Raw genomic sequence first — 24,690 nt, 5'->3', positions numbered from 1 at the left:
TCCACTGAAAAAGGACACATGTCCAGATGGACTTTCCCATTTAACAAATGTACAATAAAAATAAATAATGGAATGGAATGGTATTTTGACAAAGAATGTTTACTTACTAGGGCTTTTGGAGAATGAGGGCATTTCATTGGCACAGAAAGAGTTGGCATGGATTGTAAGTTTACTAGGAAAAAAGTAAAAACCAGAGTGTGGAAAAAAGAAGACTCACCCTGTATAATTAGGTTCAGATTAATGATAGAGGAACTTAGACTGGAAGAAGAGAGGGAATGGTGAAAGGGAAAAATACTTTTTTGCCTAGATGGTTGCACTGGGTGAAATGGTTATCAAACAGAAGCAGTAACATTAAAGTATAGTAAGCCTAGTGATTTCCCTTGCTTAAAAGACATTGTTTTTGTTTGTCTTTTGGCTTTTCCCAGTTAGGGGTCGCCACAGCGGAACTCCGGTCCGCTAATAATTGGCAGTAGATTTTTTTTATGGTGCAGAGTTGCCAGCTCAACGCCCAACCTTCAAAGAAGGCACGTCCATTCATGCATGTCTTTTGGAATGCCACTCAACCACGGGGAGGACATGCAGACTCCACACAGAAGGCACTCCCTGCACTTCAGCCGAGAATCGAACGGGAGAACCTCTTGCTGTGAGGTAACAACGCTACCGCTGCACCACCGCAGATCTATAGACTTACTTAAAAGATGTATGTATTTAAAATGTCTGTATTTAAAATAGATGGTGGAATTGCAAACAATGTAACTGGTTCATAGTGTAAATTGTTTTAGAAGTGTAAGTTAAAAGTAGAAAGTAAGAATGTTTCATGGAGAATGCTTTACGTATTTTCAAAAGATAATGTAACCACTATTAATAGTTTGAACCGGGATGTATAAAGAATCGCAATATACAACTAATGGGGAAGCATACACACACACACACACACACACACACACACACACACATATATATATATATATATATATATATATATATATATATATGGTTCCCATTCAGAAGCCTGAAACATCATAAGCCTGAAAATCAAAATCCTGAAACCAAAAGCCTGAAAATTCAGAATCCTGAAAACTCAAAATCCTGAAAGCCCAAAATCCTGAAAGACCAAAATCCTGAAACTCAAAATCCTGAAAACACAAAAGAGACATACTGATGTCATTGTGGCTTTGCTATTGTTAGCCCTGTGGTGTTAGGTCATGCGTTGGGGTCAGGTAAGTGTGCGGTTGGTTTTATTTTAGGGTTAGGGCGGTTTAAGTGAGTTAGGGTTAGGGCAGGTTAGGCATGTATGCAATAGTGACAAATATTGGGGTTAGGGGCAGTTTAAGTGAGTTAGGGTTAGGGCGCGGGTCAGGTGAGTGTGCGATAGTGACGGACCTTAGGGTTAGGGTTAGGGTCAGGGTCAGTTGGTAGATATTAGTGTCTTTATAGTGACATATTAGCATTATTTGTGTTTTCAGGATTTTGAGTTTCAGGATTTTGGTCTTTCAGGATTTTGGGCTTTCAGGATTTTGAGTTTTCAGGATTCTGAATTTTCAGGCTTTTGGTTTCAGGATTTTGATTTTCAGGCTTATGATGTTTCAGGCTTCTGAATGGGAACCATATATATATATATATATATATATATATATATATATATATATATATATATATAAAATCAATGTGGTACACATTTAATGTTTGTATAGTTTGATACATGGTTAATAAAATTGTTGGAAACTTAAAAAAAGCAAACAAAAATAGAATGCAGTGCAATGCATTGCTTCCCATAAACAACTACGCTATTTAAGTTAATGTAACTTCTGTAGTCAAGAGCAGAATGATGGCTGCTGGCTTCCATGTAAGTAATAGTGTTTGTAAATGCAATTTACGTTTTGCTTGTAAAAGTAATACATTTTATAGTCAACAGCAAAATGTTTATATGTTACTTGTTCATGATTAACAGTGGTGGTTAAAAATATTTTTATCAAGATTAAAATGCAGTGTTTTGCTTCCTCATAAGCAGTTTTCATAGTGTATCTTTAAACAATGATGTTCTAGTACAGATCCAGTACAAGTCTGACGTTGACAAATGATTGTTTTTCATTTGTTTGAGTGACCTCTGGATTAGCTATTTAAGTTATTATAGTTAATGAGATACAACTCCTTATATGGGATGCGCCATTCAGTGTTTTTAATGCTACTTTATTTTTCAAGAAGACTAGATGTGACTTCATTTACATACACTGACATGTTACTACCTGTTATTCTGTTTTTCTACTGTGTACATCACTGCTGACACCAGAGACACAGAATTCTGGGTTAAGTAAGCCCAGAAGATGTCTCCTTTGATGCAAGCAGCATTTAAATCTGCCACTATAATATATTGTGCTCCAAAAAACTGAACTGTTTTTGTATTCAGAAAAGACAGTGGGAATATGTACCCTGATTGTATGTCAAATCACCTTCCTATGTGCTCTGCAGACTCATAGCACTTTACTCAGATAGACCTAATCCACGCACCTCAACAAAATACAGTTGTCTGGAAGTCAGCCTTTCTAGTGCAAGTGCATCAGACTTGTCTGTGTCAGTGATCAAAGCGCTGACACTTTATCCCCAGTTTTACTAATCATTTAAGCCTTGCTGCAGCCCCAGGAGTTATTGACTGAACTAATCTTGCACAAGGCCACAGAATTGCTGCATGCAAAATGATTTTGAAACCTTAAGCGGAAACAATGCAATGTTCATATCATTTGTGGACTTGGTACCTAACGTCTCACAGATTGTACAGTACTCATTATAAATTAAACAACATTAACTTAATGTCAGTAAATAACCTCAACACATAATATAATATATACTTGCCTCATGCACACCTAAAAATATTCAGAATTCTATGATATGGTCTTGAAATAAGTTAAGTGAGCTACATTTTAATTGATTAAGCATTTTTTCAGAAGCCTGTAGTATTTAGTCTGAAAGTCAACAATATCTTACAGGAATTAATATATCTATTTGATACTGCAAAAACACTTACATAAACAGCATGAGTCACAGTTCCAGAAATGATGGTATCTTTTAAAATGATCTGCAATGCAAGATATTAACTAAACAAAATTCAAGTCATTTTTTCCTCAAAATAATTATGTTGTCCTGTTATTGGAAACAGATTAGGTGGGTTTATCTGGTCACAATTTCCTTGACAAGTCCATAAACAATCAAACAATAAATGCTGTAAAGCGATAACTTAGATAATAGCTTATCTCTGTTTTGCACATACTTATATTTTACAAAGAAAGACTATAGGTCATGGTCTAAGTATTACTAATTCGATACCAGATTAGTTAAATACTGGTTGTAAACATACTAATATTGTCATCAGAAGGAGACATAGCACATTGAGAGGGCTATTCATTTACAGCTGGCCCCTCCTGTCACCCCACCCACTGCAAACTGTTTTAAAGCTTCTAATTAACCTTCCCATTCTCTTTTCTGACAGCCTTTGCAAATAATAATAATAGTAATGATTCTGACACATCTAAGTTAATATTTCATAGAACTGTATGTATCATATTCCCTTTCCTTACTCAGTCTTTCTGCCTTTTCTTTATCCCTTCACCATCTCTATTTACTATCACATGTGCCCAAATCATATCTCCCATTCCTTCTATTCTCATGGGCAGAAAAGCCCCAAATTCTTGTACCCCCTTTCATATTACCATATCTCAAGCCGTATAAGATGTATAAAACTAGCCCCATCACTCTGAGTGAAGCTTAATCGATGGTTTTCCCACACACAGGAAATCTTTACTGTTTTAAGTCTTCACTTCTAACAATCATTTGTACCTTAATCATGGGTTAACGTTGAGAACAGCTTTATTACACAATGCCTGATAATCTAGAGTGTTACCAATCTTTAAACCATGTTTCTTTCCCCTAAAAACCTTTTTATGTCCTTCCCCCAGACAATATATCTAAATCCTAGATGCGTAGCCTTACCTTTGCCCAAGTTATAATGCAGTTGCCATATTTCTGGTCATGCCGACAATATTTTCAGTTCTTTCTCAAGATACTTCTACCCATGCCACTCAAAATGGCTTAATCTTTCTCTTTTTTTTGTTTACCCCACATCTGTGATCATCAGGCCTATCTTTCCCATTTCATGATCTGGTTGACCCATTTTTCTATTTACCTGGTTGAGAGATAGCTATGAGGAGGGAAAGCTATCATCAGGGATGTTTCTCTTTATTGCCCTGATCTCCTTCTTTGCAGTTGATGAGCGCACCTGTAGGCACAAAAATGTTAGTATCACTCATTATGTGCGTACCCCTCAATGTCCTACTTCTTTGCAGTAGATGAGCGCACCTATACGCACAAAGATGTTATTATCACTCATTATGTGCATACCTCTCAATGTCCTACTTCTTGCATTATTCTCAATCAGATTAATCATGCTCTTAGCACCCCTAGTTGTATTTGAAATATACCTCTTAAACTGAAATTGTCTCAGCACCAACTCTTGTGGCTCCAAACCGTTAACTTCTCTCTCTACTCACAAGCATGCATTCACCATGAACCTCTGTTTTCGTCTTCTTTTCAACCATATTGCTATCATTTTAGTATTTCCTCAATAAACCATATTCCTCTCAATTTACTTACAAGCCATGTACATGGAGCCTTATTAAATACTTCTCTAAAATTAAAAAATAGAAAAATTGATCAATGATGCACAGTAATTCCACTTAGTTATGACCCAGGCATAAATCTGTAATAGATTAGAATGACATGACTTCTAAGCAAAAATCCATGATGAAACAAATCCTGTAACCTGCACTTATTCAGAGCCATAGTCTATCTCCATCAGCATATTTTCCTAACTTTACTAAAGTCAAAATGTTCTGTAGTTTCCAAGGTTAGCTCTATTCCATTTCATGCTAAGTGGCACTACAACAACCATATTCCTGTCTTCCATCACCTATACATTTTTCACTGAGCTCTTGATTGCTTCTGTTAGGCACTTGGGTACTCTAGCCAGTATCTTGTCCGGTCCTGGTGGTTTATCCCCATTCCTATGGCAATTCTTGTTCCACCCTTATCTTACCAGCAGATCTGTCTAATCCTCCCATCCCCTCCATTATCTTCCTATGCTAGAACCTGATACATACTTCCCTCATTTATCACAAAACAAAGAAGTCAACAAAAACCTCAGCTTGCTACTCATATTCAATAATGTCTTTCCATTTGCAAATCTATTTAAGTAGATCAACACTATTCTTCCCTCACCAATTTATTTAGAAATAAGTTCATTATTGTTTTATATTTTGCATACCAATCTATCTTTACCCAGTCTTTATCCACGTGGATGCCCTTTGCCAACCTCCTTTTTGGCCAGATATAGATAATTATTTGCCCCTTCCAGTATTTAAATATTTTTTAAGAAGCATAACTGAAGGGTATGTTCCAATCATCTGGAAGTCTGAAGTTGCCTATTTCCTTCATAATGGCAGCAATAACACCTCCCTTTCGAAATTGCCACATATAACTTAATACTATTGAAAGCTGTACATCCAGTTATTTGCCTATTTATTTCCCTACAGCAAGCTCAATAACAGGCAACATGGATTCAAACCACATCATGGTGTGAACACTCAGTAGTGCCAGCCCATATGCATTCTGTCCTCAGTAAAGAGGTTGTGGTTGCAATTACTCACATAAGCTTTTCAAAAGTTTTTAACAATGCTAAATAATTTCTCTTTACTGTATGGATACTCAACCCAGGAATAACTAAGCAAGAATATCAGTTTTAGTGCTATTTATAGAACTGTGTAAAATCCTTGGAATGGACTAAGTAACATCAAAATCCATACAACTTTTATATGGTGTACCATGTGGTCTGTATTATGCCTGTTATTATTCAGTATCTTTGTAAATGACATCCAGTTTGGTTCTTCTATAGCAAGGTGGTATGAGTCTGCAGATGACTGTTCATTTAAACATATCAAATGTTATCTAGTTACCAATGACAGCTAAAAGTAGTATTTCAGTTTTACAAGCCTGGTTATGCCATTTAAATTCATAACTAATTGCAAAGGAAGTTCAGTTTGTGAAATTTACATCTAATTTGAGTATCTCAGTCTCAACACTAACGGAACTTATTACATACATATATAATTCCTTGGCATAATATTAAATGGCAACTTCAACATCATTAAATATAATGAGAAAAGGGCATAAAATATGCAGCATTTGTGTAGACCAGGATATACCTAATACCTATTACATACCTAAACATTGCACAAGTAGCACTTAGACTGAATACCTGATTAAGTGATGCAATAAGTAGCAGACTCATCTTTTGTACTGGAAGACTAAAAGGCTGAGGGTTCTATTCCTACTCCAGGTGATTGGATTTCTGTCAATGTAGTAAAGCATTAGATGAGTGCTTCACTCTTGAGTATGCTTTCTATTGGTTGAGATGTTTAACCAAGGTCCCATCTGATTGATTTGGTGATTTGGTGGTAGCTCAAATGGATGTAAAGGATCCCATCGCACCAATCCAACTTCATACCAGTGGCAAGTGGAGCACCAAGGGTTCAGTCCTGGGTCCTCTCCTGTTTGGTATCTACTTCTCTGAGGTACAGGCTAACACAGAAGGTCTTTGGCTAACAATGTTCGCAGATGACTGCAAACTAGGAGCCATAATCAAAACACCTAATGATGTGAGCATCCTACAAAAGGGCCTCACTGAGACAGATGCCTGGTGTCAAAGCCATGGCCTCAAGCTCAATGCCAAAAAGTGCATTGTCATCTCTTTTGGTAAAAACTCTGTACCCATGAACTACCACATAGGCAGTAGTCTACTTAACACTGAAAGTGTGATAAGAGACCTTGGGACACAGGTGGACAGTAGTCTCTCCTTTGATAATCACATCGCCACAGCAGTCAGGAAATCCTTCTATGTGGCACACCTCATCACAAAAGGTTTCTCATCCAGGAAAAAAGAGGTAATTGTTCCCCTCTACTCATCACTCATTAGACCCATTATAGAGTACAGTGCCCCTTTTGGTATGTACCTCACAAGACATCCACAACAACTGGAAAGGCCGCAGCAATACCTCACAAAGAGGATTACTGGCCTCAAACAGATGACCTATGCAGACCGTCTCAAAAAACTCCAGCTTTACTCCATCGCATATCGCCTGCTCAGAGGCGGTCTCTGCCTAACATACAAAGCTATGTCAAACCCAGAGCTGCTGGACATGCTCCACTTAAAGAAATCCCAATCCCTCCAAACTACACGCTCTAGGGAGCTAAACCTTGTTACCACAATAAGCAGAACATGCTGGAGGGATATATTCCTGTCCCAGAGACTTCCCATACTCTGGAACAAACTACCTATCTATATCAAACAAAGCTCCTCATTAGCAATCTTCAAGAAAAATCTTGATGATTGGCTGGGAGATAGGAAATTCACCCCGGGGATCACTTCTGTGGCTTTGCTCGACAGGGGCACAGGAAAATAATTTTCTTGGGTGGCGAAAGCCAGGGTACTGTTTGGCTAGGCTTATATAGACCCTAGGGCCAATAGCCTAGTACCTACCTATGAACCTATGAAAAGAGAAGGAGTGCTTTATTAACATTTACATTCGTTTTATATCATGCAAACATTTATATTAATTATTTAGACCTGATTTTTTTGATTCATTCTTAAAATTATTTAGAAGTTACCAACACAAAACAACTTAACTAATCAATTCTATTTCTTTATATTTACCTTCTATTCCCCAATTTTTCTTCTACAACCATCTTCTTATTCTTTCTTCTTTACTATAGTCAACACATTTTCTTGCCTCCATCACCTTATATTTCATATTCCCTTTCACCAGTAACTTGTCTAATAAAATTCTCCACAAAAAAAAAAAACTTCTGTTTCATAAAAATGTCATATCTTTTTCTGATTTTAATTGCCTTTTTTCATCTTGTTTTAATTCCTTCCATTTGTACACAAAAAAAGTTTTCTAAAATCATATGATACAATTATTTTTTATTATAAATGATCTCACTTCTTTTTCTCTTAAATGTGGCCATTGTTCTTACATTGCAGAAGGGAAAGAGTTTTATGTAGAAGGATTTGGTAAGATTAAGTTGCAGTAAAGGAGTGGTATACGTGGCCCTCTGTAAATTGTGTAGTGCATTCTAAATCGGGAAAACTAGGTTAAGCTTGAGGAAGAGGATTTATCAGCACACCTATGACATTAAGAACAAGAATGACAAGAATGCACTATATAAGCATATTGAATTGAACCATTCACATGAATTTAGATTTGGGGTTATAGACCAAGTAGATCTGGGGCAGAGGGGAGGGCCAAGTGATGATTTTTTAGAATATTTACAATTAAAATGGCAATTAAAAACTAATGCCATGACTACCCCTGGACTAAATGATGCAATGTCTTTAAGTAGTGTGTTGAAACTAAAGGCTGCATATTTTATGTAAAATTAAAATTTTAAATATTGTGATTTTAAAGTCTTTCAAATAGTTTGTAGAGTATTGTGTTACACTACAATATTGATATATTTCTTATTGTTTACTGTTTTTATTTATTTATGCTTTGAATTTGTTTAATTGAGTTTATATTGTTGCCATGGGAGCATTAATTAAGGGGTTGTGCTATGAATTAATGTGACTATAAAAGTGGTGGTGTGTGTTTTACTGCTCATTCTGATGAAGTCCTTGGAACTTGTGGACGAAAGCGCTAAATAAATATTGTGCCAAATCTGACAGCTTTCTTCATTTTTTTATTTTACATATTGTTAATATGACATTTCCTTATATCTCAAATTTTCCCTCCCTCATTTCACACATGTGTGTCTATTACTGCATTCATTACTAATACAAATAAACACATACTCTTCAGGCTACCCTGTTTTAATCCACTTGTAATATTTATTTTTCCCATCCATCCATTTATCATATAACTTGCACCCATGGATTTTCAAAGCATTTCTTTATTACATTAATATTTTTTCTCCTATGTCAGATGCCGCTAAAATCTGCCACATTGCTTCATGGCCCACATTATCAAATGCTTTAGCTACATCACATCCTATCAGTAATACTTCTTTATTTTCTTTCAGTATCATCTCTACTATTTCTTTCACTATAATTGACATTTCTTCTACCTTTCTTCTTTTATACCATACATCCCTTCTCTTATTACCTCATTCAATACTTTCTCCATTATTCTTTGGAGTATGTTTATAAATATTTTATAGTTAGTATTCCGTAGAGTTATGGGCCTCCAGTTGTTTTATATCTTTTCTTTCATCTTTTTCCCACACAAATGTTATCACTCCACCACGTCTTCTTCCATTATACATGCCATCATCTATTTATTTAATATCTTAAAAAAACTTCTGTTTTGTCTTTATTCAATTTCATTATAATACTCATAACTTATACCATCTAATCCTGGTGCTGATTCATTCTTACCTTCTTTTATCACCTTCTATATTTCTTTTATTGTTATATAATTTTCTTAAAAAAATCCAAATTTTTTCAGATATTGTTTCACATTCCATTGTTCTTACCCATACATTTCCACTTCATACATTTTCTCTACAAAACTTTCTATTACCAACCTAATATCTTATTGTTTGTATTTTACATTTGCTTTGCCATCTAAGATAGCATCCAGCCATCTTTCTCTCATTTTTACTTCCTTTCCTAAAGAAGGGGAAGCCTCCTCTTTTTTCATTTCAGAAAAAAATGCCTAGATAACACGAGTTGTGCTTTTTCTCTGTTCTTTTCATATATCCACTTTTCTATTTCACTTATTTTGTCACTTCCTGTTTCCATTTCTTTATCATAATTCCATTTTAATTCTTCCTCCCACTTCTAAATATAATTTTATATTTCTGCTTATGTATTACTTACCACTGTTTCCAATTTTTATCAAATGACCTCACTTTCATATGATCTTTCCATAATATTTCTTTCTGTCTTATCATTTTTCTCCTTTTAAACTTTGCAGTTAATCTCTTTATCCATTTCTCTCTCTTATTATTTTACTGTCTTCCCCTATTCTAACCAATACTGCTCTATGATCTAAAAACTCTGCTATCTGTATCTCCTGTTATGTCTTTCATGTTTTTAGAATAAATTACATAATCAGTTTCAGGCTTAAAAAGTCCACTTTTATATTCCCAGTCTGTATTCTTTCTTTCTTTTAATTCTCCACATTTTGTTAAATCCCTTAACATCTTAATATCCTGTGCTATGTTTTCCCATTTATTTTCTTGGGTTACAGTTTAAATCTTCTACCTTCACAACTGGCTTATTTACTAGCACAATTTTTTTGATTTCTTCAAATAACTGTTTATTCTCCATCATATTAATAGTCAAAAAACACTATTAATCTTATACATTTTTGTCTCATTCTCTTATCAGATATCACTACCCTTCCTAGTGCTACTGTTGCTACATCTAGAATTCTTATTTCTTCATTGTTTATAAGAATTCCTATTCCAGAATATATCTCAGTTCCTACCAACCAATCAATATGTCCTCCCTCCCATACTGCCTGTATTGTTTTTCGTTTTTTCTTCTTTTCTTCTTTGTTACATCTGGTATCTAGCAAGCAAAAACATTCATTTTTATTTTGTTGCACTATTCCAACACCACCAAACCTCTTATATCATTTATAGTGCTATTCACATTTCATGCTAAAGCTCGAAGATCGTCATTTTCCTTTTTTGTGTGTTTTACTTCCAGATCTTACTTTTATTTTCCTCCTCCCAAGTCTCACAGCAATTGATTTTTCATTTCCCTTTTCTTGTTATTCTCCTGTTCCAATTTCTCTCTCTTCACTTTCAAAAATTGCAAATTTGTTCTCTTCCTTCATATTAATAAACTCACTTTGAACTAGAATTTCTTCTCTAAGCACTTCTTTATTGTTTAACATTTCTTCAGTTTTTCCTTCTCCTATATCACTTTCTCTTTCAGTATTTTCTGTAATGTTTTCTACTGCTTGCCTTTCTTCTGTGCTTTCCTCTTCATCTACTATTTCCTTTTCTAATATTGGATAGTATAACCAGAAGAGTCCAAATTCTTTACATGTTCTACAAAAAGGTTTACAGTTTTTTGCTATATGTTCCCTCTCCCTGCATTGACCACACCTTTGTATGTTACAGTCTTGAACCTAATGATTTTCAGTCTCAAAGAAATAATATCTTGTGGGTTTACTACAGTAACTAACAAATCCCCTTTTACCATTCCCAGTTATTGTATTTGAAATATGTTGAAATTTCCCATACTTAACACCCATTTTAACCATACTTTCCAACACCTAGTCCATGCATTTCTTTCATCACATATTTTTTTAACTTCATGCACTTTACAACATAGTGAAAGAAGAAACAGTTTTAACTCATGCTTATCCATAGCTGATGTCCTAAACTGCACATTTATTTTCTTTTTTAGTTGTAGTCACAAGCTATGAAATAAATGGTATTTGCATGGTGCTACTCCATTTCTTTTTTTAGTCTCAGTCACACATTTTCCAGCAAGTTAAAGCTTTCAAGTGTCACTTCCCAAATTGTTCATCTCCCAAATGAATTAAAGCTGTTATGTCTTTAATGTTAAATCCTAGCGGCAAAATAATACTATCCATGATGTCATACCTCTTCAAACTTTTACTTTTTATTCTTACCACCAGTCATCTTCTCTATCACTGTTGAGAAACTGCAACTATTTGTCTCTTCTCAGTTCCTTCTGCCATTCTTCCTCGCCTTGCTGTATCTACATAACTTCTTTCTTGTAACACAAAACTTTGTTGCAGAGGTTATCCATAAAAAGTGGCCACTTCATCAGCTGAGATAAAGTTGCAAGTGTTCAAGGTTCTGATGATAGTCGTCCTTGGTTTAAGAAACTTAGTACCTATACTCCTATGAACCACCCTTTAGTTGAGGCATATATGAAACTGACTGAGGACAATATTTATAAGTATTATGATGACTGTGTAGGTGTTCCCAGAAGTAGGATGAGGTACAACCTAACTTTTAATGAAAGGAACACTCTGAGAAGTTTAAAGGACAATGTGCAGATTGTTGTGTGACCTGCTGACAAGGGGGGGCTTGTTGTTGTGATGGACAGTACACATTATTCTGAAGCCATGGAAGAGATGTTGAGTGATATCAGTTTTTATAGTAAAATTAAAGTGGAGGATGTACATAAGATCATTGTAAATATTAAGAATTCCATCCAGGATATTTTTAATGGGAAGTTAATATCAGAGGATACTTTCAATTATTCGAGGATATCTGATCCCCTGTTGCCCATTATACAAGGATGCCCTAAGATCCATAAGCATGCATATAATCCACCATTGAGACCCATTGTGTCAGGTGGTAGGTGGATCACAGAACCCCTATCGATATACGTAGAGAAACACCTTAGACCGGTTATTAACATGAATAAGGTTGTGCTTAGGGATTCAAAGCAATTTCTTTTAGATTTTTATGAGTGTATACAAGGCTTAGACAAGATTGAGAACTTAGTTTTAGTCACTATGGACATTCAATCACTTTTTACGATGATTCCAAATGACCTGGGTATGAGTTATGTACATGAATACCTTAAGGTTAATAGTGAGTATCATATCAATCAGATTGAATTAATTTGCTATTTCCTGGAAATCATTTTAGAGAACAATATTTTTACCTTTCATGGAGAGATTTATATTCAGAAACATGGCATAGCTATGGGCACCTCTTGTGCGAATAGCTACGCCAATATGTTTATTGCACATTGGGAGAATGTTGTTCTGTTCAAGTTGAAGGAATTTTGCACCAATGTGGTATTTTATTGATGTTTTGTCGATGATTTGTTCCTTCTTTGGAAAGGAACGATAGCTGAGTTGAATCATCTCTTTGATTGTATGAATGGTCTGAGTAAGTGTCTGAAATTCAGTATGGAATTTTCCAGGACCCGTACTGAGTTCCTGGAATTATTTATTGAGAAGTTACAGGGTACCATCATCAACACTGGTATTTTTCGTAAAACTTGCTTTAGGAATACCTTCCTAAGCAGAACCAGCATGCACCCTAATTACATTTTTCGCAATTTAATGTGTGGACAGGGGATTAGAGCATCCAGACTGAATCCGACCTTTGAAGGTTTTCAGTCTGAGATTAGATCCCTGGAGCAGAGATTGTTAGTGAGAGGTTACGATAAAGTGGAGATTTCTAAGAGTTGGGCTGACTTAGTTTCTCAGGGAGGGCATAGCAGCCCCATATTATGGTCCTGTCACTGAGGGCTTGGTGGATACACCTAAAAACGTAATTGGACTGGTGAAGATCCCTTTGTTTTTGACATGGGATCATAGATCATTAACTGAGCTTTTTAGACAGCACTGGTCCATTTTGCAGGTAGACTCAGTGATTGGTGATATAGTTGGTGACAAACCTTTGTTCCTTTATAGGAATAGGATGAACCTGAAGAGAATATTATGTCATAGTAGGGACTTGAAGACTAATTTTGTGAGGACAGGAGTTACTCGGCCATGTGACAGTTGTAATTTTTGTGGCCTGATTAATACTTCTGAGTCCTATGGTCATCCCGATTTAGGTAGAGATTTCACCTTTCATGTTGATGCTAATTGCAGGACCATGAATGTTGTTTATCTAGCAGAATGTGTACTATGCAAGTCTTTTTATGTGGGAAAGACCAATAGGTCATTACGAGAGAGGATGAGGGAACATGTATACAGTATTCGCATACGCTCTGAGCACAATGCTTTATCCAAACATGTTGCAGAGTGTGGTGAGATGCATAGCTTTGTTTTTAGGGTTATTGACATCATAACACCTACAATTAGAGAAGGGGATATCCATAATCATACGGAGTATAGGGAGACAAATTGGATGATTATTTTGAGAGCTGACAGGGGCAGTGGGCTCAACGAACAGGCTTCATTGAAGCCCTTGTTGAACAAACGTAGGATCCGTAAATAATATAGAGTTGTTGACCTTATTTTTATATATGCACATATGTTTTTATACATGCATATATTTTTATCTCTTTATTCTTTATTACCATATTATATATATGTATGTATTTATTATATTCTTATATATATGCTTTACATATATATATATTTTTTATATTGTATGTTCTGCATGTTATTCAGAGTAGTGTGTTTTTAAGGATCTTCCTTGAGTTAATTGTTGCTGTTTCATGATTGAAGGGTTTGGATTTAAATTTATATATATAACATTTTATTGTATGTGGTTATAGTAATGGTCTGAGGAAGCTCTTATGCGAAAGCGCTTACCACAAACACACGGGAATGGCCAAGCAGTTTCTTTCCCAGGGAAAGAAACTGCTGTTTTGACTGTTCATGCTTTAGTGAGTTCATTCATTACATGTTGACCAAGAGGTGTTCGCTGAAACACCTCTTCGGTGTTTTAATATAGACCCTTATATCTATGATCAACAAGTTGGCCACAATTTCTTTCATTTTCCATGACAAATCAGTACTGTACACATAAAGTATCGTTTGGTGATTTGGGTAAGAGCGGCACAAAATCAAATGACCTTTGGCACAGTTGTGCAGCGAAAAGCATTGTCATCTCATAGCACTTTGGTTTCCAGTTAAGCTCTTGGCTGTAGTTTCTTTTGTGTAGAATCTGCATACCCTCCCTGGTCTCATTGTGGGTTTCATTCAGGTGCTCTGGTTTCCTCCAACAACTCCTAAACATGCTGTGTTTGAAATAGCATTCCTACAATATGCTTGAAGTTGGGAATGCAGTCTGAAAGAAATGTGTGTGTGTGTGTGTGTGTGTGTGTGTGTGTGTGTGTGTGTGTGTGTGTGTGTTTGTGTGTGTGCGCGCGCGCGCATTTGCACACATGCGTATGCATCATGTGACAAAACAGGCATGTCAGGGGTATTGACACTATGTGTGCATGTGTGAGAAAATGCCACTGATTTTAGATATGAAGACACATAATACTGGAGACACATACATAACTCTTCTGGCTTGCATAAAAAAAAACAGATAAAAATTAAATATCTCTTAAAAAGAAGGCATAAACTGCATAATAGAATATCTAGACTCTCAGAGATGAATAATGGGATTCTGACACAAATTTAGAGGGTGTCCCCATCCTCACCCTATTCCCTTGTCCCACTTAACATAAAGCTGGGCCTGTGTTTAAGTTTGTTCAGCTTTCTTGTATGAAGATTATATTGCTCTTATCCAATTACCAATTTAAAATACAGATACATATATATAGTAGTCATCTAAGCTCTGCTGTACCAGAAATTATTATTTCAGGTTCTACATTATTAATGCACTGTTCTGAGCATGCTCTGCAATATTGCAAGTTTTGCATAATACACTGATGAGCAGGCCTCTGTATCACAGCACATAGAACTCAATACAATATGCATATATTTATATGATCAAGGCTCTTTTATTGAATCTCACTTCATTGAATCACAAATGACTTAAATTTGAATGAAAACACATTTGACTGAAAACTAATCTCATAGAATTTTATTGAATGATTTTATTGCACCAAATATACCTTAAATACCTCAAATCTTTTTTTTCCTGGTGGGAAGGTGCAAGTATTACTTCATACCCACACCCCTTACTTAAATATACTAACTCCAAGGCTGCACAGCAGTTGAAAAAACAGAAAAAAATCCCCTTAGATAATTACTGCTTCTTTACTATGCAATTTTGACTAAGTCATGATTAGTCAAAAGTGATTTCAGTCATTTTTTCTAGTGAATTCTGATTCAGAGAAATATGATTCTGTCAAAACTATAGCTAGCATATGTATACTGTGTATATGCATGTGCACTCGTGAGTGTGTGTTTGTGTGTGTGTGTGTGTGTGTATGTGTGTGTGTGCGTGCGTGCGTGCGTGTGTGTGTGTGTGTGTGTGTGTGTGTGTGTGTGTGTGTGTGGTTTAAGATTAGGGTAAGAAATTTGTAAGGGTATAGCTTTAGTGTGTGTGTTTCTGTGGGGGTTAGGGTTAGGGTAGGGGTTAGGTAAGGGGATAGATGTATTGTTGATAGTATGTGTTGCTGGATGTTTGTATGTCCGAATTTGTCTTGTATATTGGTAATGTTATGGGGATTTTTTTTTTTATGGTAAGGTGTAGGGTTGGTGTTGGGGCAGTGTTAGGGTTAGGGTTAGCAATCATTATTAAGGTGGTGCAGGAGGGTTTAATCCTAACCATGGCAAAATCTTTATTTCCAGTTTCAAACCATGATTCTAAATCAGTGGAGTGTTTCACAAAGGTTTGATAGCCACATATAGGAACAGGCAGAGAGAGAAAGGCATGAAGAGGAAGAATATTAGCTCTCTTTCTTTCCAGTTTTATATAACTATTTGGATCTGAGAATATGAACAGCAGAGCTGATAAAAAAGGATCTGTTAGGAAAAGTTAATTAAATCTGTTGAATGTAATGAGGTTCAAAATAGGATACTTCACTGAAGACTCTGCCAAGCAAAAATAAACGGTTACTGTCACTTTAACACAAAAAGACAGCAAATAAAGAAGAAACGCTTGCCGTACAGGGTCACGTTACAGATAGTTTAAATACTTTACAGCAAGAATATAAGCAAATTTCTTTACTTCTGATGTTTTATAGATGTTACAATAAAGCCTTTGGACCAAACAGCAATATTACTACAGCAATACACCCAGAATACTTAATTACTCTTCTTAGATACCTAAGTGCTTTTATACAATACCTGTAAATGGCTGCACTAGCTAAAAAATGGTAATACAACATCTGTTGCCACCGGAGAAATTGATCTTCCTCTTAACAACAGGTTTTACAGCTGCTACATCATTTAAAGCATCATTAGGTAGAAGAAATAAAACCCTTTGCCCTCCTTTATTAATTAGTTCTGCTGTTGTAAGCAGCCTGCTTGCCATTCACATCAAGCAACCTCATTACATGCCAAAAACATAGAACAGAGTCTAAAAGGTCATTGAGCAAGAAAATAATGCCTAGCAAGATGCCACACGTATTGGTACTGTGACTAGTCTTCTTAATGTATCGCACTCAACTATCACAATAAAGCTATACAATAAGATTAATTTGTTCTCTGATAACACAAAGAATGGGAAAGAGAAGTGGTTAGTATAGCCTTAGCTATATGGGTTATATGCTGACATGGATATAACAGCCAGACAGCGTACAAAGCTTCAGGGCACCTTCCACACTCACAAACTGGCAAGAAAAGTTTGTGTGTAAAGCACTTCAGAGCATTCCTGGCAAGATATATATATATATATATATATATATATATATATATATATATATATATATATATGGAGAGAGAGAGAGAGAGAGAGAGACTGAGCATTGAAAGGACAATGTTAAGAACAACAAACCATGTCCTGGCATAAAAAAAACACACCAAAAGCAAGGAGGATGGAGGTAGGGAGTGGCTACTGCAGCAGTGATCATTCGAACATCTACTGTTATGGTGACTGCAACTTACACAACTCGTCCTATGTTCTTCATATTGATTACTACTGTGGTAGCCTTAGCTTTATGGGTAGATTACCATAGCTAACTATATTTGAGATGTGGAAGGAGAATTTCCAGGTGGCCCTGGAGAATGGTCCTAGCAAAGTTTGATCTAGTCATAGAGAAGGAATCAAGCTTAGAGTGCTTTGTAAAAGTATGTAGATAGGACCAAGTAGCAGCTTCTAGAATACTTCTAGAATCTAACCATTTCCAAAAAGTGATAGATGAAGATGAAGCCAGTGTCTTGGTAGAATGGGCTTTGATCCTGCCTGGAACAGATTTGTTATAATGAGTATAACAAAAGGTAATAGCCTTGGAAAACCATTTATAAATTGTCTGTTTTGACACAGGTTGTCCCTTCTTCTTACCTTCAGAAGAAATGAACAATTGATGAGAAGATCTGAAAGATTTAGTTCTGTCAAGACACCTGAATTGTCTGTGGATGTATGGAGTATCCTTTCTCCCTAATTTTTAGGTTCAGGAAAAAAAAATGGGGAGAAGGATAGTTTCTCTAAAAGTAACACTGAATACCACTTTAGTCAATAAACTGGATTATTTCTCAAAGGAAACCCCATTCCAGTGGAAAATGAGATAGGATTGACTCACCATAAAAGATACCCTTCTTGCTGAGGTCAGTGCAATCAGTAAAACTGTCTTCTCTGTTAAGAACCTCAAGCTAGCCAGATTAGCTGGTTCAAATGTTAGCTTCTCTAACACAAAATTAAGATCTCAAGGAGAGGCCACCAGTTTTTTAGAAGGCCTCTTACTCAAAAACCCTATCAAGAACATTTTGACATGAGACTGCATTGGAAGAGGAGGATCCATGGGTTGACATGCTGAAATGGCCAATTAATGATTCTTGATAGTGGAATAAAAAAATGCCATAGGATAGTAACACACAAATATTGTAAAACCAGAGAACAACTAGCACTGAATGGGTGCTAGTTATGTTCTTGGCACCAACTAGAAAACCTTTTCCATTTGCTAATGTATGATGCTCGAGTATTGAGCTTTCTTGTCTCCATTAGTACCAGCTACACATCCTCAGAAATCAGATGCCTAAAAGGAATTAGGCCCCTATCATCCACAGTCAATAAGATGATTGACATTGGAGTCTATCAAACAGCCCTGGTCTTGTGTAAGCAGATCCAGTCTCTGAGGAAACTTGTGGTAATTGCCCCTGACCATTTAAAAAAAAAAGGGAGAATCATGGTTGCCTGGGCAGAAGGAAGTCACCACAATAATCATGGGGGATTCCTTCTGGGTCTTCAGAATTACCCAGGTTGTTATTGAAAAGGGTGGAAAGGCATACAGGAACAATCCTGTCAAAAGAAAGGAAACTGCATCTGCCTTCCAGACTTTCTTGCATGGAGTCCTTGAACAAATTTTTTCCTGTTGATTGTTCAGAGAGAAGGCAAAGAGGTCTACTTGAAGAATTCTTCACAAATGGATCAAATCTTGGAAGACCCCATTTGTGACAGTCTGCCCTGGTTCTGCTCAGCTTGTCTGCCAATCAGTTTTCATTCCTAAGTCAAAGTATGATTAAAGTTCATGATATTAGTATTGTTTTAATCTTTGATGTCAGCCAGTAGTGCTCTTCACAGCACCCGCAGTGTTCCCAGTAATGACTCCTTCTGCAGTTCATATGGAGTTACATGTATTGGTAACATATCCAAATACGATTGTAAATTCTTTTTTATAAGAACCATTGCTCCTACTACTATTGGAACTGTCTGGGTATCTTTCTTCCACATTGCACTTGTTTCTGCCTGCACATCCTGATATTTTATGACTTTGTGTCTCAATGTACGCAGGACACTGTAGTCACTGGGTGTGGCAATTTTAATGATCAATGTTACTTTTATCTTCTTCTCTTGGACCACCATATCCAGTTTTCTAGCATCTATCTTTTGGACTGTTGGTAATGGGTGATCCCATGTGATATAAACTTCATCATTTTCAGTGATGCTCTGTGGCTCATGTTTCCAGTGCTTTTCAGCCGCTTCAATACCATAATGTTTGCAGAATCCCCAGTGCAACAATCTCACCTTTCAGTATACAGTCCTTCTGCCATTAGTATGTTGCAACCAGAAACAAGGTGAGTGACAGTTTCCAATTTGGTTTTACAAACCTACATTTGTCTGTTTCTCCCACATGTTCAATGGACTTTGTAAACCAGCATATGCATAGTCCACTATCTTGGGCTGTCAATATTAACCTTTCATTTCTTGGTTTGAATTCGCCTCTCCTTAACCATCCCTGCATTCATTCCTGATCAACATGAGGTTCTTCCAGAAGTTTTCTATACTTGCAACTATATTTATGTTTTTTCCACATTTCTTGCCTTCTCATCTGGTCCTTCACCTTATATTCTTTCTTTTGTTTTTTGGCACATTCAGTTGCTGCCTGGTTTTTATCTACTTCTGGTTTGATTTCCATTCCTGCTTGACATTGATATGCTTCTGCTAAATTAAGCAGAGAAGTCATCTTAGATTTATTCTCCTCATGTTTCAAAACTTTCACTACATTTGGATCTGGTGAGGTCAGTAGATAGGTGTGGAATCCCACGATTACAGATCTACATGTAATCAGTTTCAGGTAGTTCCATCCCTCCTTTGGAACGAGGAATATAATCTTGGTGTACACTGATTTTTATAAATCATTTGGTGAGCATGTAGCATCCTTCTTGTTTTAATATCTAATCTATCTAACACTTTTTGGGGCCAGTCAGTCATTCCAAAACTGTAAGTTAGGACAGGAAGAGCAAACTGATTTGTAGCTTGGATATTGTTCCTAGATATCAATGCTGTTCTCAGGATTAATTTAAGTCTTCTAAAGTATTTCTTACTGAGTTTTATTCGCATTTGTTCATGTTTTATTGCTGATCCTTCATCAATTCCCAAGTATATATACACTCCCTCTTGCTCAAGTTCTTTAATATCACATTCTTGTCCCAGATTGATGTTTTCCTGGTGCTGCAGTTTTCCTGCTTTAAAGGTTGCTTTTGCACATTTATCAAGGCCAAATGACATTCTAATATCATCTGAAAAAGTTTTGCTAACCTGTAGCTGTGCTTTCAGTTCCTCATCTGATGAGGTATACAGTTTTAAATTGTCAACAAAGAGAAGATGAGAAGTAATTAGACTTTGGTGTTTTCTATGAGTCAGATTATAGCCATGGCCTAAACTGTTAAGTAAACAGCTTAATGGGTTAATGGCAAGGCAGAATAGCAATGGTGACAGAGTCACCCTGGAATATCCCCCTTTTAATTTTTATCCCTGGGATAATAATCTGTCCTTTATCATAGCTTAATTGCAAAATAGTCTGCCTTTGTTTCATGGTTACTGTAATGTAGTCAATCAGTGTAGGGTGTATCTTATACATTTTTAAGCACTCTTTTATCCATGAATGTGGGATACTATCAAATTATTTTTTGTAGTAAATCCATTACATTCTTTCCCGTTTTACAGTTCTCCACTATAACTTTATTTAACAACAAATGATCCTTTGTTCCATATGACTTTCTTTCATTGCCCTTATGTTCTACTGCTATAATTGAGTATTGATATAAACTCTGTTGGCGTCAATTCCCATGTATAGTTTATACGTCGTTGGAAGGAAACTATTGGTCCATAATTTTTAGGGTAGCTTGCAGGTTCACTCTTAAGTAAGAGCATTGTCTTGCCTGTTGTTAGCCAGTGTGGTGTCTGTTCAGGGTGCACATATAAATAGTTTTTACTCCTGGCTAAGTCCTCATGCAAAGATGTTAATACTTTTAACCAAAAGTTAGGTACTGCATCTGGGCCTGGGATTTTCCATTTAGAGGCTTTTCTTAACTTTCTTTCAGTCTCTCTGGCTGTTACTTCATCCAATTTAATATCCTGTACCTTTGAACTTCTTATTCTTTCTTTTACGTCTTCTATCCATTTAGCATCTTTCTTATGTTCCACAGGATCTTCATAAATACTTCTCTAAAATGTATCTACTTCCTCTTTTTTTGGCGGTCTTACAATTCCTTTCACCTTATTTCTCAGTTATCTATAAAACTTTTTTGGGTCATCAATAAATTGCTTATTTTGTACGTTTCCCTTATATTTATCTGTGTATCTTCTAAGTTTTTTTTGCCTGTGCTGAAATTTTTAGTTTGTTATTTGCGATAGTGCATGATAGATCCTGGTCTGTTCTAATACTGTGCATTGCTTTAATCACATCTTTCTTAGTATTTTTGTTGATCTAGTCCATCTTCTATAATCTTCTAACAGTGAAGCTTCTTGTCTTAACTGCTTTATAGTTTTCTCTATTCCATAACTTCCATGATGGTATTCAATTTCCCCCCTTCCTTTCCCTCACTGCCCTGTGTTCCTGTGGCAGAACTTTAACAGTTATTAATTTTGCAGCACAGTAATATAACCTGTTTACTTCTTTTATATCACATGGATCTCTATGGACAGTCCTAATTACTGCATTCATTTGTTTTATCAGACTTCTTACTTTTTGGGTCTTATTGACCTTCTGCAGTCTATTTCTCTCATCGATCTTGATGTATCTATCCAAGTCTATTAAATCAAGCAACTCTTCTCTTAGCTCATTTTTTTCCAAACTGAGGGCACATCCCTTGTTTTCCATTTCCTGTGGGCATTCTATAGAAAGTTCTAAAGCATCTTCCTGTGGCACCTTCTCTTCAATTTCATCCTGTAGCATCCGTTGCACTGTCATATGGGAACTCACTGGCTTATCACTCCTCAACATTGACTGCATCTGAGTTTCCACGGTTTCCTGTTCCTTTCCTTGCTGTCTGGCTTCAAGTGAACGTTTATACTGGTTTCCTGTGGAAGGCTCCAACATATCTTGATATGGCACCCAACCAATTGCTTTCTGTTCCACTGGTTCTCCCTTAATTTGGATTTCCATTGCTTTATCCTATTGTGGTGCTTTCTGTATTGGATTTTCTACACTGAATCCTTCTCTTTGCAGATGCTCCATAACCTCAATTTCTATTTCTTTGACTTCTCCATTACTAATCTATTTTTCTACTTTTCCTCTGAGTCTTCTTATTTTTTTGTATTGTAAAGTTTTCCATATCCGGACTCCTTTGCCTGAATTTCTCTTCAAATATCTTTGGTGCTGCTCTTTTTGTATTGGTTAATTTTACTTTTTCCTTTGCATACATATTACACTATATTAAATCTCTTTTCCTTTCCCATGTCCATATTTCTTCTTCAGATGTTTCCTAATCTTCTTGCTTTTCCTTGCTCTGGGGACTCATGCCATCATGCTGTGATGTCTATGTTAGACCTTCTACATTAAATCCTTCACTTTGCAGGCACTCCATAACTTTAACCTTTATTTCTTTAATGTCTGCTTTACTAATCTTCTTTTCCACATTCCATCTTTGTGATATTAATTTTTTATTGTGAAATTTTCCATATCTGGATGCCTTTGCCTATATTTCTCTTCGAATATGTTTGGGGCTGCCTTCTCTATATTACTTAACTTGGATTTCTCCTTCACATAAATATTGCACAATATCAAATCTCTCTTTCTTTCCCATGTCCATATTTCTTTTTTATATTTTTCAAATATCTATATGTTTTGTTGTTTATATTTTCAAATTTCCTCACTTGCTTCTTTTTCTAAACAGATCAATGTTTCTTGATCTACATACTGTTTTTCAAAAATCTGTTGTATTAATGAACACAAATTTTTGTTTGAAGCTTCTGACAGTTTTTGCTGAGGAAGTATTTTTCTTTCCTCTAATTTCTGTCTTAATCATTTTGTATATCTTGTGTCTGGAAATTCTGGGCTTTTTACATAATAGTAACAATACATAATTTATTTCTCATCCTCAATAGCCCACTCTATCGTCTTTAGGGCTCTTCTTTGGCCAATCAATTTTTGTGATTTTTGTGGACTGCTACTTCCTTCTACAACAGGGGGGCCATCCTCCCGGTGGGCCTGGCCTGGCCCCACTGTAGGAATGTTTCCGTATTTTGAGGATTCTACACTGTGATTTTGTTCCAGTCCTGGCACCAGTGCACCTACCAGTATTGGGCACTTTTTTATCCCGGGTTTTGTGCACCCAGCTATCTTTTTTTGTTTTTAACTTACTTCTGTCCATGATATATGCTATATAAATATAGACTATATATCAGTGTTGCCTTGGTGAGATTTTGTAAAAAAAGGGTCCACCTCGTGAAGCTACTCACCAAGACTTGAGGATGAATTCAATTTCAGAACCACTACTCTCCTTTGCTTGCTGACTTTTCATCTCTCCATTAGGACCCCTAATAGTAATAGAATAGAATAGAATAGAATAGAATAGAATAGAATAGTAGCTCTCTCTTGCCCACTGAGGGGACTCCAGTAGCCACAGTGGATGTTGCTAACCTCCTGACTATAGTGGCTGTAGGTGCTAAATCAATGGGATCTGGGCTTAAAGATTAGTGGGCTGAGGTACTCCAAATGACCACAGCAGAGTCACCTACCTGTGGCTGAGGCAAATTACTAGCTTGCTCTAGTGGCAAAGCCTGTTTGCTCATCTTTTTCTTTTTTGTGGTTATAAGAAGGACTGACCATAGGACATGTAGACTGCTCCATGGTCAAGCCAAAAATAGTGCCACTTTCCAAGGGAAGATAAGCAGCAAATGCAGTAAAACTACCAATCCACAAAATTTACTTTTTTGACAGAAAAAAGCAGTAAAAAGCACTTTAAAATACTATGGGAGCCTCACAATGGAAAAATAATACAATTTCTACACAGAAAACAGATTTTCAGTTAAAATACATTAGTTTCAAACTGAGAGAAAGAAATGAGTACTCCATTTAAAAAACATTGCAGTCTCAATACAGCCCATTAAATAACAACACTCCTAGCTTTAAAATAACTTTCCTGAAGAGGACAGCAATAAGATATCAACAAAATTTAAGAAAATAGAAGGTTTTCAGCCTAGAGGGAACTTATCTGCCCAGCAAAGCACAGGCCACAGTTGATCCTCAAAAGCCTCAGAGGAGTGCACTCTTTGGCAGCAGTAAAGCTTTGAAGTGAAGGGCATGTGCCCAACCTTGTCTTTTAGTCAGTTTGGGCACATGGAAGGTGCCACAAAGCTTTGTAAGCTGGCTGGCTGTTATATACTTGGCAGAGTATAACC

The 24,690-nt window shown here is 36.2% G+C and overlaps 1 protein-coding gene across 1 annotated transcript in view; it reads left to right on the top strand.

Moving 5' to 3' along the window:
- The window catches only part of SLC15A1 (solute carrier family 15 member 1), a 422,183-nt gene that overhangs the window by 11,103 nt on the left and 386,390 nt on the right, over positions 1-24,690 (top strand). The gene's annotated exons all lie outside the window — the stretch shown is intronic.

This window comes from Protopterus annectens, chromosome 5.part0 (genome assembly GCF_019279795.1).
Source record: "Protopterus annectens isolate FY-2018-M chromosome 5.part0, PAN1.0, whole genome shotgun sequence".
NCBI classification, from domain to species: domain Eukaryota; kingdom Metazoa; phylum Chordata; order Ceratodontiformes; family Protopteridae; genus Protopterus; species Protopterus annectens.
The sequence above is the reverse complement of the archived record's forward strand: the minus strand, read 5'-3'. Positions and strand labels throughout refer to the sequence as shown.